This window comes from Pithys albifrons, chromosome 6 (genome assembly GCF_047495875.1).
Source record: "Pithys albifrons albifrons isolate INPA30051 chromosome 6, PitAlb_v1, whole genome shotgun sequence".
NCBI lineage: Eukaryota > Metazoa > Chordata > Aves > Passeriformes > Thamnophilidae > Pithys > Pithys albifrons.
The window spans coordinates 60,629,702-60,640,859 of record NC_092463.1 but is presented as its reverse complement, the minus strand read 5'-3'; the positions used below and the strand labels follow the sequence as shown (position 1 = coordinate 60,640,859).

The window sequence follows — 11,158 nt, the reverse complement described above, 5'->3', positions numbered from 1 at the left end:
CCCACACCCCACCCACCAAAAGCTGCTAATAAAGTGGCCTCATTAATGAAAGCTCCTCACCTAATCGTTTCCCTTCTGCTCAGACAGCAGACTGCAGTTTCCCCTCGATGTGCACAGTGCCTGGCTGGCTGCTGTGCCCAGCACTCCTCATGCCACTCAGAGGGAGGTGCCAGCCCAGTGACATCCGTGCCCAGCAAACCCAGTAAAGCTGCTCCCTCTTGGGGGACACAGCCTCTGCTCCCCGTGCTCCTGCAGCCATGGGGGGGCCAACTGCAGCAGCAACGAGGCCAAACCCCCTCTGTGTCCTGCACAGCTGTGCCCCAATCTCAGAAAGCCCAGAGGTGCCCTCCCCAGGGGCTCACCCAAGTGAGGGGCAGAGGGGGAATTACCACCTGAAGGGGAATGGAAAAAAGTGATAAATTGGAGAACAAACCACCAGAACTTATTTACTTCTTGAGAAATTAATGAACCTCATGAGGTTCATGGCTGCAAAGCAAATTTATAAATAAGTTTCTTTCCCCTTTAAAGGCTGGGGAATCGCAGCAAGTGGAATTGACTTCATGCTTGTCTTTTTTCTTGTTCACTACAGGTACAAACCCGGTGGAACACAGAAGGGAAATGGCAAGACAAATCTGCATCAAAATGAGAACAACAGGAAATGAAGGAGTTGGAGCAGGTCAAGGAGCAGTGCATAACTTTCAAAATTATGTAAGTTATTTTGTCATACTTAACATTTCCTCACTGCTTTATATTCACACATGTAGGCCACAGTGTGCCTTTGAAGGTGATCCTATCACAGACAACACTTTGAAAAGATCCACCAACAAGTTAAAAGTAAATGAAATTAGAAAAGCATTTGTACTACCAAATATACTGCAGGATCTCAAAGCTTTCTAGGTCAGTGCTGTATCTGACTTACTTTGCAGGTTTTTCAACAGCAAGCATTCAGAAATTCTATATATAACACCAACATCATGTTACTGAAATGAATCGTGAGTTCATTGGATTTACTTGCAGATTTTGATGCACACAGGTTGTTTATTCTCCATGCTGTCCACATGTCTTTTTCTGGACAGGAGCCTTAGAAGTTTACCTGGGAGGTGGTGGGGTTTGAGGTTACAGTGGTTTTGGGAAGCATACCAAGCCCTTCCCCCAGCATTTTAATCACAGCAACTGATGATAATTTGAATATTACCAATGAAATGGGGTTTTGTAGGCTAAGTCTCAGTCTCTTTTGTCAAGAAATATACTTGACAAAATTGGTTTAAACAATTGAAAAAGTTAAAATATTGAAATTTTGTGTCTACCATGATATTTCTGGACACACACACCTGAAAGACAACTCCCTGATTGCAGGGAAATTATTTTCATACCTAGAATTACTGGCCTATGAAATATAGCAGATTCCAGCCCAAGATTTTATTATGCCAACATCACTTAAGATAGATTAAACATGAGGTTTCACTTTTGGCTCTCTATTTTAGGTCACTGACAGTAACCCTCCATCTTAAAGCAGGAATGAGCTTTATAGTTTCATTAAAATATTAGTTCCCCTTTTGTGTATTAAGGATGATTTCTCATCCTGTTCTCTTTATCTGTTTGTATTTGGCACAGCTATTTCATTATTCATGTAAAGCAGCAATTCCAAATTTAATGATTAATTTTCATGTAAATCTTTCCTGTCTAAATAATTGATGGGAAAGATGAGCATAGGCATTTGGAGTCAGCAGTTGTTATTCCTTCTGCCTTCCCTCATCTTTGCAGTGGTGCTCTCTGCCAAGCCCTGCAGAGACACACCTTTTGGGGGAGATGTCTTGAATTCCCCAGCCGTGTGTCAGTCCAGATGGGGAATTACCCGGATACAGATCTCTGTCCTCTGACAGCCACACGTTCATTCTGCCTTGCATGCGGTTCAGTACCTGACTTTGCATAAAGCCCTCACTCTGCTGTATCCCGAGGAGGCTGGAGAGCTGCAGACACTGATGCTGCAGCTCCCTGTTTGCCCACATGCCCATCACAAACACTCCAATTTAGGGACCAGGAAGAGGCCAGGCAGCAAAGTGCTCCTGCCCTGCAGCACAGACTGTGCCTGACAGGGAGGCCGAGTCCTGCTCTGTCCTCTGCAAGGACCTGTCTCTGCTGGGGTCATGCACGTTATCTCTGCAGATCCCAAACTGCTGCCATAGCACTGAAAACTGCTCCATCTCATCCAAACTCTCCCAACACAGCCTGTCATTATTCAATAATTCATATTTATATATGTGGCCCAAGCCTGTAATTAAATCCCTGACAGTCCCTTAAACCCCAAGGGAGACACTATCTGGATCTACCAGGGCATCTCCTGGAAGAGATACCAAGTCTCTTCCATGGTTTTAATACAGCTTGCCTTACATGATTTTCACAGCAATTAATATATTAAATAAAATCATAGAATGACCTCCTTTCATAATGTTTTAAGTATTAAATTTCATTAGAATCGGAAGAAAATACTCTGAACTAGAAAACAGGTTATTCTTAAAAAGATATGTCAGCGACTTCCTCCCACTCTGCCCTGCTAACATTTTAATATATAAGTATTTTCTTTGAAAGTTAAATAGAATTGTAAGCTGTAATAGGGAATAAATGTTATCAAGATAGAAATCTCTACTGCCATTTATATGATAAGTTAAAAAAAGGCAACCATCTTTGCATGCTTGGGGGTATTTTTCCCTTAGAAGTCACTTTTTAATCTGATTTAAATCCAATTAAGTCTGAATATCTAAAATGAAGAACACGTCTTTGAATTTATGTATAACTGATTTAACTAATCACTGTCTTACTGCAGAGCTACTAAGCAAACAAACTATGAAAAATAAATGTGAAATCAGATCCAAATCGCAGACAGCCTTGATTTTGCTCTTTAAAATAAATAAATAATCATCCTGCACAAAGCATGGGCTTCTGTTTGCTACCAGCCAGTCCAAGCTGCACTTATTAGATTTAAAAAATAACGGTGAAACATTATTTTACAGGTTGAGGGTTTTTTTTAACCTCCCATTTTGGACAGAGAGCACTTGTGTTCCTTGGGAAGCCTCCTGCAGGCAGGCTGGGGACACTCAGGCACCCGGGGATGCCCCAGTGGCTCAGCCTGAGATGGGTGGCCCTGCACGTACCACGGGTGTTTCTCAGTGCCGTACATCACCTCTAAATTGGCAGTTAAATGCCACCCCGACACCCGATCCCGTCAGATCTCGGAAGTTCAGCAGGGTCAGCCCCGCTTAGTACTCGGATGGGAGACCTCCTGGGAATAGCGGGGGCTGTAGGTTTGAGTCCTGAGGACTTCACTGTCACCGTCCAAGCTCGCTCGGCCGTGGCAGATGAACCTCAGGAGTTAAACGGTTGGGGCCAGTTCTGCACATGCTGTGCCTCACCTAAAAAATCCACTGCGCAGGCTGGAAGGGCACACCCACGTGAGGAGAGCCCTGCCCAAATCTGCGTTCTTGAAGCCGAGCGTTACATCACCTTTAACCGAGCAGGTCGCTGCCAGCATGGGCAGCCCTTCCATCCCTCCCACGCTCCCTGCCTGCCCCAGGGAGGACACGTCACGGCGGGCAGTGCTCATCCACTCCCAGAGCTGCAGGGGGGTCATCATGGGGAGCAGGTGGGCAGCACAGCCCACCCACCCTCTGGGGCTCTGCCAGCTCCCACCGGACTGCCCAGCTCGGGTAGCTGCCCTCGGGCTGCCCCTTCCAGTCCATTAGCCCGGGTGTGCCAGGCTTTGCTCCGCTTCCCGGGGGATGCAGCAACTCTGGCCATCCCCTGCCATCGCAACCCACGTGTGAGACCCGCAGGTCTCGGTCCCCTCCGCACCTCCTGTGCAAGCTGAGGAAGGGCTGGGTGACTGTCACCGTCCTGCGGCTGCGTGCCCTCTTCAGATCAGGACAACGGAGCACCTGCAGAGCTCCCTGTCAGACAGTGTCTCCCATTGAAGCTGCTGCCTGCTTCCCGTTCGGAAACCGCTATTCCCCCCCCGGAACGCTGCCCGGAGCCCGTGGCTCGGAGCCTGACACGGCAGCTCCATCGCTGCGGGCACAGCTCCTCCCAGGCACATTAGCACCAATTAACGCGTGCATCATCCAGCGAGCTCGCTGCCATCCAGCCTTCCCCTCCCACACATCCTCCCTCCCATGCCAGAGCCGGGCTCACAGGCATTGCGGCCAAACAGCACTAAGAAGCAGCAGCTCCTTTCGGAAATTCCCATCAGCTGTCTGTCACAGCTCACATCCAGCCACAAATGCTGCCTGTAACAGCCCCAGACCCTGCACTATTGAGCCCTGGCAGTAAGAGCAAAGATGACAAGCCCCAAATGACAGCTCTTAACTCACTGCCTCATTTCTTTCCACGAAATAAAGGTTCTTCTCCTCCTCTTTTGAACTGTGTAATAGACGACAAAGTTTTCATAGAGCAAAAACTGGGAAATCTCACATATGTGCCTTGGAGATATGTCTTAGATGTGCATATGAGGAAAGAAACTCAGATTATTTCTTAAACCCCAGCACAATTCCCTGCATCCAGCTCGGTGCTGTGGCAACAGGCAGCAATCAGCTTCTGCTGTCATTTGCCTGTGCTTTTTCTCAAGATGTAAGTGAAAGGATTACTCAGCTAGAGGTCACCTTAATTTTTTATGGTATCTATTTTGATAATCCAAAATTTACCACAGGTTAAAAGAAAAGCTTCAATCATTTTGAAGCCACTTGAAGATTCTCTCATTCAGGCCCTTACATATTAGACTTTCCAGTTTCTCATCTTCTCTGCAGTCCCTTCCTAATAACCCTTGGCACTGAAGAGGATTAAGCAACAGAATGATTTTTGCAAATCATACCATACTTGCCAAGCAGTAACAGAATGCCATTAAAGGTCCAAGCACCAGTCAGAACTGCAGGGATTTCTCTCCCTGCATGAACTCCCCTGAGCAGCTCATAAGAGGCAGCAGAAATGCAAACCAGCCCCAGGTGAGCTCCCAGTGTTTGTCAGGGTTGGTTTTCAGTCCTGGAGCTCTCCAGGAATCAGCCAGACATAGGAATTTGGTTTTCTGAATTGCCACAGAGCACTGTGAGCTGCTCCAGTACCACCCTTTAACCTGCTATCTTTAGGTACAGTATATCCAGTCAGCCCAGGTGTGTGAGCAAACACACTCCTGGCCTTCTTTCCTTTAAGGCTGATATATCAGGTGATTATTTCCCCCCTAAACACTGACAACCAGAAAAACTGAAAGAAAAACATGCCATCAAGAGATTTGAACCATTTCCTCTCTGTTGTGGAAAAAGGTGTATTAGTTAAAAGGTAATAAACAGTGATGGATTTGTGGGAGAGCAAAATTAGCTATAGTATATTTTAAAGCACTTTTGATATATTTATTAAAAGTCAAGAAGTGCTTCAAAAGAAATCCCAGTGCACTTCCAAAAAATTGCATGGCTTAAAAAAGATGCACTTAAGACATGAATCAACATTTTTTTTTTCAAATTTGCATTGGGATTTATCAGTGTGGTACCAGTAGCAGGGAAGGCTTTGCTGCAGCATTCTAATTAGCACAATCAGAACTCCTGTAAACCTGAGCACTCTAAATTTACAGCAATAGGGAGAGATGGGTTTATGCACAAGTGTTGTTACAGTTTTGTATGTGTTGTTATAGTTTTCCCCTCCCTGCCTGACTGCAGTCACTGTAAGAGATGCAAAGAAAGGGAGACAGGGTGGACATTGCTGGTGGCAATGCACCAGTGAGGTGGCATTTGTTATCTTCCCTGCATAATTAGATTTGGGTATTTCACCATTTTAAATACAGCATAAGCACTAAATTAACTTCTATTTCCCACTTAAAAGACTAAAGGAAGCCAGTGGTGTGGGGGGAGGAAGGGGAGGGAGTGAGGCAGGGAAGGAGGAAGGCACAGTTTAAGAATTGCTTGAGACTGCATTTTATTAGGAAAAACAAGCTATGGAAACTCACACACACACACAGATACTCTCCTATTATTTCAGGCTCAGCACACCTTCCAAAGGACAGTTTAATGGCCACTATCTACCTTGACCAGATGAAGTCCCTTTGCTTAATCCCCAGTCCTCCTGAACTTTAATCCATTGCTATTTAAATTGGTCATAAAATATTTTATTTGCTTTCCCATGTTATTACCTAATCAGTGAGTATATTATCTCCCAATAACTTGTATGTGTTCCCTCTGGCACAGGAGTAGAGGACAGGTTACTGCCTTCCTGAGCTCACTGTAAAACACCATATTTAAACATTAGGGAAGAAATCACAGAAGAGCAAAAGACTCTTGTCCTCAGTGGACATGAATACCATGAAAAGACAGATTCTTTCCTTTGCAAAAAGTGTTTTTCTCTTCTCCCCACTGTTTTCTCAGTGCCTGATTAACTTTTCCCATGCCTGTACTAGGCAGAACAAGCCATTTAGCTCTCAGACACAGAAGCCACATCTGCAGATGCCTTGTGGGGCTTCACAGCTGGGCTGGAGAGCACAGGTGGGCACAGCCCCTGCCAGCCCCAGCACTGCCCAGCCTAGAGCACAGCTGGGCACAGCCCCTGCCAGCCCCAGCACTGCCCAGCCCAGAGCACAGCTGGGCACAGCCCCTGCCAGCCCCAGCACTGCCCAGCCCAGAGCACAGCTGGGCACAGCCCCTGCCAGCCCCAGCACTGCCCAGCCCAGAGCACAGCTGGGCACAGCCTCTGCCAGCCCCAGGGCCACCGAGCCCCAGCACTGCTCAGCCCAGAGCACAGCTGGGCACAGCACCTGCCAGCCCCAGCACTGCCCAGCCTGGAGCACAGCTGGGCACAGCCTCTGCCAGCCCCAGCACTGCTCAGCCCAGAGCACAGCTGGGCATAGCCCCTGCCAGCCCCAGCACTGCTCAGCCCAGAGCACAGCTGGGCACAGCCTCTGCCAGCCCCAGGGCCACCGAGCCCCAGCACTGCTCAGCCCAGAGCACAGCTGGGCACAGCCCCTGCCAGCCCCAGGGCCACCGAGCCCCAGCACTGCTCAGCCCAGAGCACAGCTGGGCACAGCCCCTGCCAGCCCCAGCGCTGCCCAGCCCAGAGCACAGCTGGGCACAGCCCCTGCCAGCCCCAGCACTGCCCAGCCCAGAGCACGGCTGGGCACAGCCCCTGCCAGCCCCAGCACTGCCCAGCCCAGAGCACAGCTGGGCACAGCCTCTGCCAGCCCCAGGGCCACCGAGCCCCAGCACTGCTCAGCCCAGAGCACAGCTGGGCACAGCCCCTGCCAGCCCCAGGGCCACTGAGCCCCAGCAGTCCCCAGCCCAGGCTGCTTCCTGCAGCCTCAGGAACACACAGTGGCATGGCACCACACAGTAAGGCAACCCACAGGCTGGGCCAGCACCCAGCACCCAGCACGTTTGAGTATAACCTGCAACAGGGGCAATGATCAAAACCTGAATTAACTCAACAGTGAAAAATCTATCAGAGTTTGATGCCCTCCACAGTTTGGGTGCACTAATCACGGCAGGTACATGTCACTGACCTACAGTAAAGTCTGTTTTCTTCAAGGAACAACAGCTGGAGTGAAAACGACCTTGTCAAGAGATAATGGCCTTCCCCTCCTCTGCCTGAACTGGGGAAAGCTATTAAAAGCTACCAGAATACGAGGCAAAATATTTACTGCATATTTATTTATTTATACATGGTACATAGTCACCTTGAACTATATTGCTCCTGCTTCTGGCTGCATTTTTAACCTTCTAGAATTTTCTTCAAGCCAAAAGAGAACAATAAAGAACCTAATATGTCACTGTATGCTCATTGGCTGCTAAAAGTCCTGTGCTCTGGAGTTCTGCTAAAATAGAACATACTCAGTATTTTGCTAAACTGATTATATGTATTAAAAGTAAATGGTAAAGCAACAGGGCTTTGACTGTCTCGGGTATTAGGACAGTGTGAACTTTTGGAGCTTTTTGACAGAGGCAGAAGTTACAAATATCAGTGAGTGTTCTTCAGAGCTTCACTGATGTTCCCCCTGTGCAATTTGTTTACTGCTTCAAGGTATTAGACAGCCATATATTTGACTTTCCCTGGTAGTAGCCAATTTGCAAGAAAGCAAGTAATATAAAAATAGCTATTTACTCTGTAACAAGCAGTACAGTACATTATCGCTCGACATTGATGTTGTTAGAGGATAGCAAATCAATAATCAGTTCTTATTCTGGAACTTTGTGAACCATCTGCTTCCATCACTGCAAAGCATGCTCTGCTGCAGCAAAGCCTTTACTGCCATACTAACAAACAATTTGCTTTCTAATCTCTAAGACAAAGTGGTATCAAAAGCTTTCTAATTGCCTCAGCATTTAAATAAGTGCAATGGTTAGGCTGTACAGAAACTCCGCAGAGAGAGATAAATTGTAGCTCCCTGTTACAACCTTGCCAGAAAAACATTTTGTTTACCTTTCAAAGGCAGAGTTTGTGATTCCATGATCTATTACGTTATTAGATCCTACATCGCAATTTTATTATTACCATAAATCACTGAATTGGAGAAGACTCAAGATGTGTAGCTGAGAGGAGCTCTGATCCTGCTCTGAAGAGCTCCCTCCCTGCTCAGCTCTGCCCAAAGTGACAGCTCAGCTCACCTGTGGGCCTCAGTGTGCACACCCAGGAGTCCCTGCAGAGCCCCTCAAAGGTATCTGCTGCTCCCCACTAACCCTCTGAAGACCTCAGCACCTTTCTGAGGTACCGTTTTGTTAAATACCCAATGTCTGACAGTGACTTGGGCAGAACTACACTGTCACTGGGGAGTCACAGGCATCCTGTGGAATGGTGAAGGCACACTCTGTCAGGTTTAGAATCACAAAATCATAGAATTGATTGGGTTGGAAAAGATCTTTGAGATCATCAAGTCCAACTCTTGGTCCAACTCCAGTCCCTTTACCAGATCATGGCACTCAGGGCCACATCCAATCTCAGTTTAAAAACCTCCAGGGATGGGGAATCCACCCTCTCTCTGGGCAGCCCATTCCAATGCCTGAGCACTCTCTCTGGAAAGAATCTTTTTCGGATCTCCAACTTAGATTTCCCCTAGCAGAGCTTAAGCCCGTGCCCCCTTGTCCTATTGCTGAGTGCCTGGGAGAAGAGACCAACCCCCACCTGGCCAGAACTTCCCTTCAGGTAGTTCTAGACAGTGCTGAGGTCACCTCTGAGCCTCCTCTTCTCCAGGCTAAACACCTCCAGCTCCCTCAGCCTCTCCCCATAGGACTTGTGCTCCAGTCCCTTCACCAGCCTCATTGCTCTTCTCTGGACTCGCTCCAGCCCCTCAATATCCTTTCTGAACTGAAGGGCCCAGAACTGAACACAACACTCAAGGTGTGGCCTCCCCAATGCAGAGTACAGGGGAAGGATCACTTCCCTGGTCCTGCTGGCCACACAATGTTTGATCCAGGCCAGGATCCCATTGGCCTTCTTGGCCACCTGGGCACACTGTTGGCTCCTGTTGAGCTTCCTGTCACTCAGTCCCCCCAGGTCCCTTTCTGCCTGGCTGCTCTCCAGCCACTCTGTGCCCAGCTTGGAGCACCGCAGGGGGTTGTTGTGGCCAAAGGGCAGGACCTGCACTGGGCCTTATTGAACTTCATCCCATTGGAATTAGCCCATCTCTCAAGTCTATCCAGATCCCTCTGCAGAGCCCTCCTGCCTTCCAGCAGGTCGACACTCCCTCCCAACTTGGTGCCATCAGCAAATTTGCTGATGATGGACTCAACCCCCTCATCTAAATCATCAATAAAGATGTTAAACAGGACTGGGCCCAACACTGACCCCTGGGGAACACCACTGGTGACCAACCGCCAGCAGGACACAGCCCCGTTCACCAGCACTCTCTGGGCCAGACCCTCCAGCCAGCTCCTAATCCAGGAGAGGGTACACCTGTCCAGGCCATGGGCTACCAGCTTTTCCAGGAGTATATTATGGGAGACAGTGTCAAAGGCCTTGCTGAAGTCCAGATAGACACATCCACAGCCTTCCCCTCATCCACCAGGTGGGTTACCTGATCGTAAAAAGAGATCATGTTGATCAGGATGACTGTGGGGATGTGGGCTGAGGAAGGCAGAACTGCCAGCAGAACTTAATTTGGGGTGTACAAAACTTGGAGGCTCCAGCAATCACTTCTAAGCTGCCAATAGAGTCACTGGTTGCTCAGTGAGCTGGCTGCTCCTTACAAAGGAATGATCAGTGCAGACTCAGGATCCTAGCCCTGCCCTACGGACTTGCAGCCCTTTGCTCCAGCAATAAATCCTGCCCCTTCAGCTGCAGGCAGCTGGGAATGCCATGCTGCTGGGGGCTGCTCTGCCCTCCCACCCCACCCTGGCACCAGCCCCTCCCTCAGGGGGAATCAGCTCCAGAGCCACGCTCTGCTCCTGGACCTGCTCCAGTGGCCGGGTCAGGTTATTGTCTGCATAACATCACAGCACAGAAGGCTGAAGCAGTTTCAAACCTGGAGTGTCTACATTCTAGAGACAAATACAAAAATAAAAATTCATAGTATTTTGGTGTGTTGACTCCTTTGGACTAGGCTTTTTTGTTTCCTTGGCTTAGGAGCCTTTCCTATAAATCACTTCCACATTTAGTGTCACCAGGTTCACAAATTCATTTGTCTCTGCTAAAAGCAGCATCACTGCCTGGGTTGCTCTCACCTGGCTCTCCAACCCACATGTTTCTCTTGCACACTCCTCTTCTAATTTAAACTGCCCAATGACGTCGTATTTCCAACATTAAGCAATATTAGTTTTATTTGCTTGATTTCAGCTGCACTTTCCTCTCATGCAGAAAGCCAGAGGAATGTTTATAACCTAGATTACTCAGTGATGTCCCATTACAGATTTGATAATGGCTTTCCAGTTTCTGAACTGTTACCTCTTCTTTGCATCTGGTGCCAGCCTGGGCTTAATAAACCATTTATTTTTGCTATAGGCAGTCCTCTCATGTCGTAAAAAATGCAGGAATCTCATTCTGGAGTTCCTGCTTACTTGTCATAATGCTTTATTTTCCTTTTGGTTCTCTACCTCCATTTGTAAGCTTTGACATAATGATTTCTTTTGCCTCAATTACCAAACATCACCCCATAAATACAGGATCTTTTAACCAGGATCTTTTGTACAATTCTGCAATTGTA

General features: G+C 47.9%; 1 pseudogene; it reads left to right on the top strand.

Moving 5' to 3' along the window:
- The first annotated feature begins 3,187 nt into the window (after positions 1–3,187).
- LOC139673766 (5S ribosomal RNA) lies at positions 3,188–3,305 on the top strand (annotated as a pseudogene).
- The last annotated feature ends 7,853 nt before the right edge of the window (positions 3,306–11,158 follow it).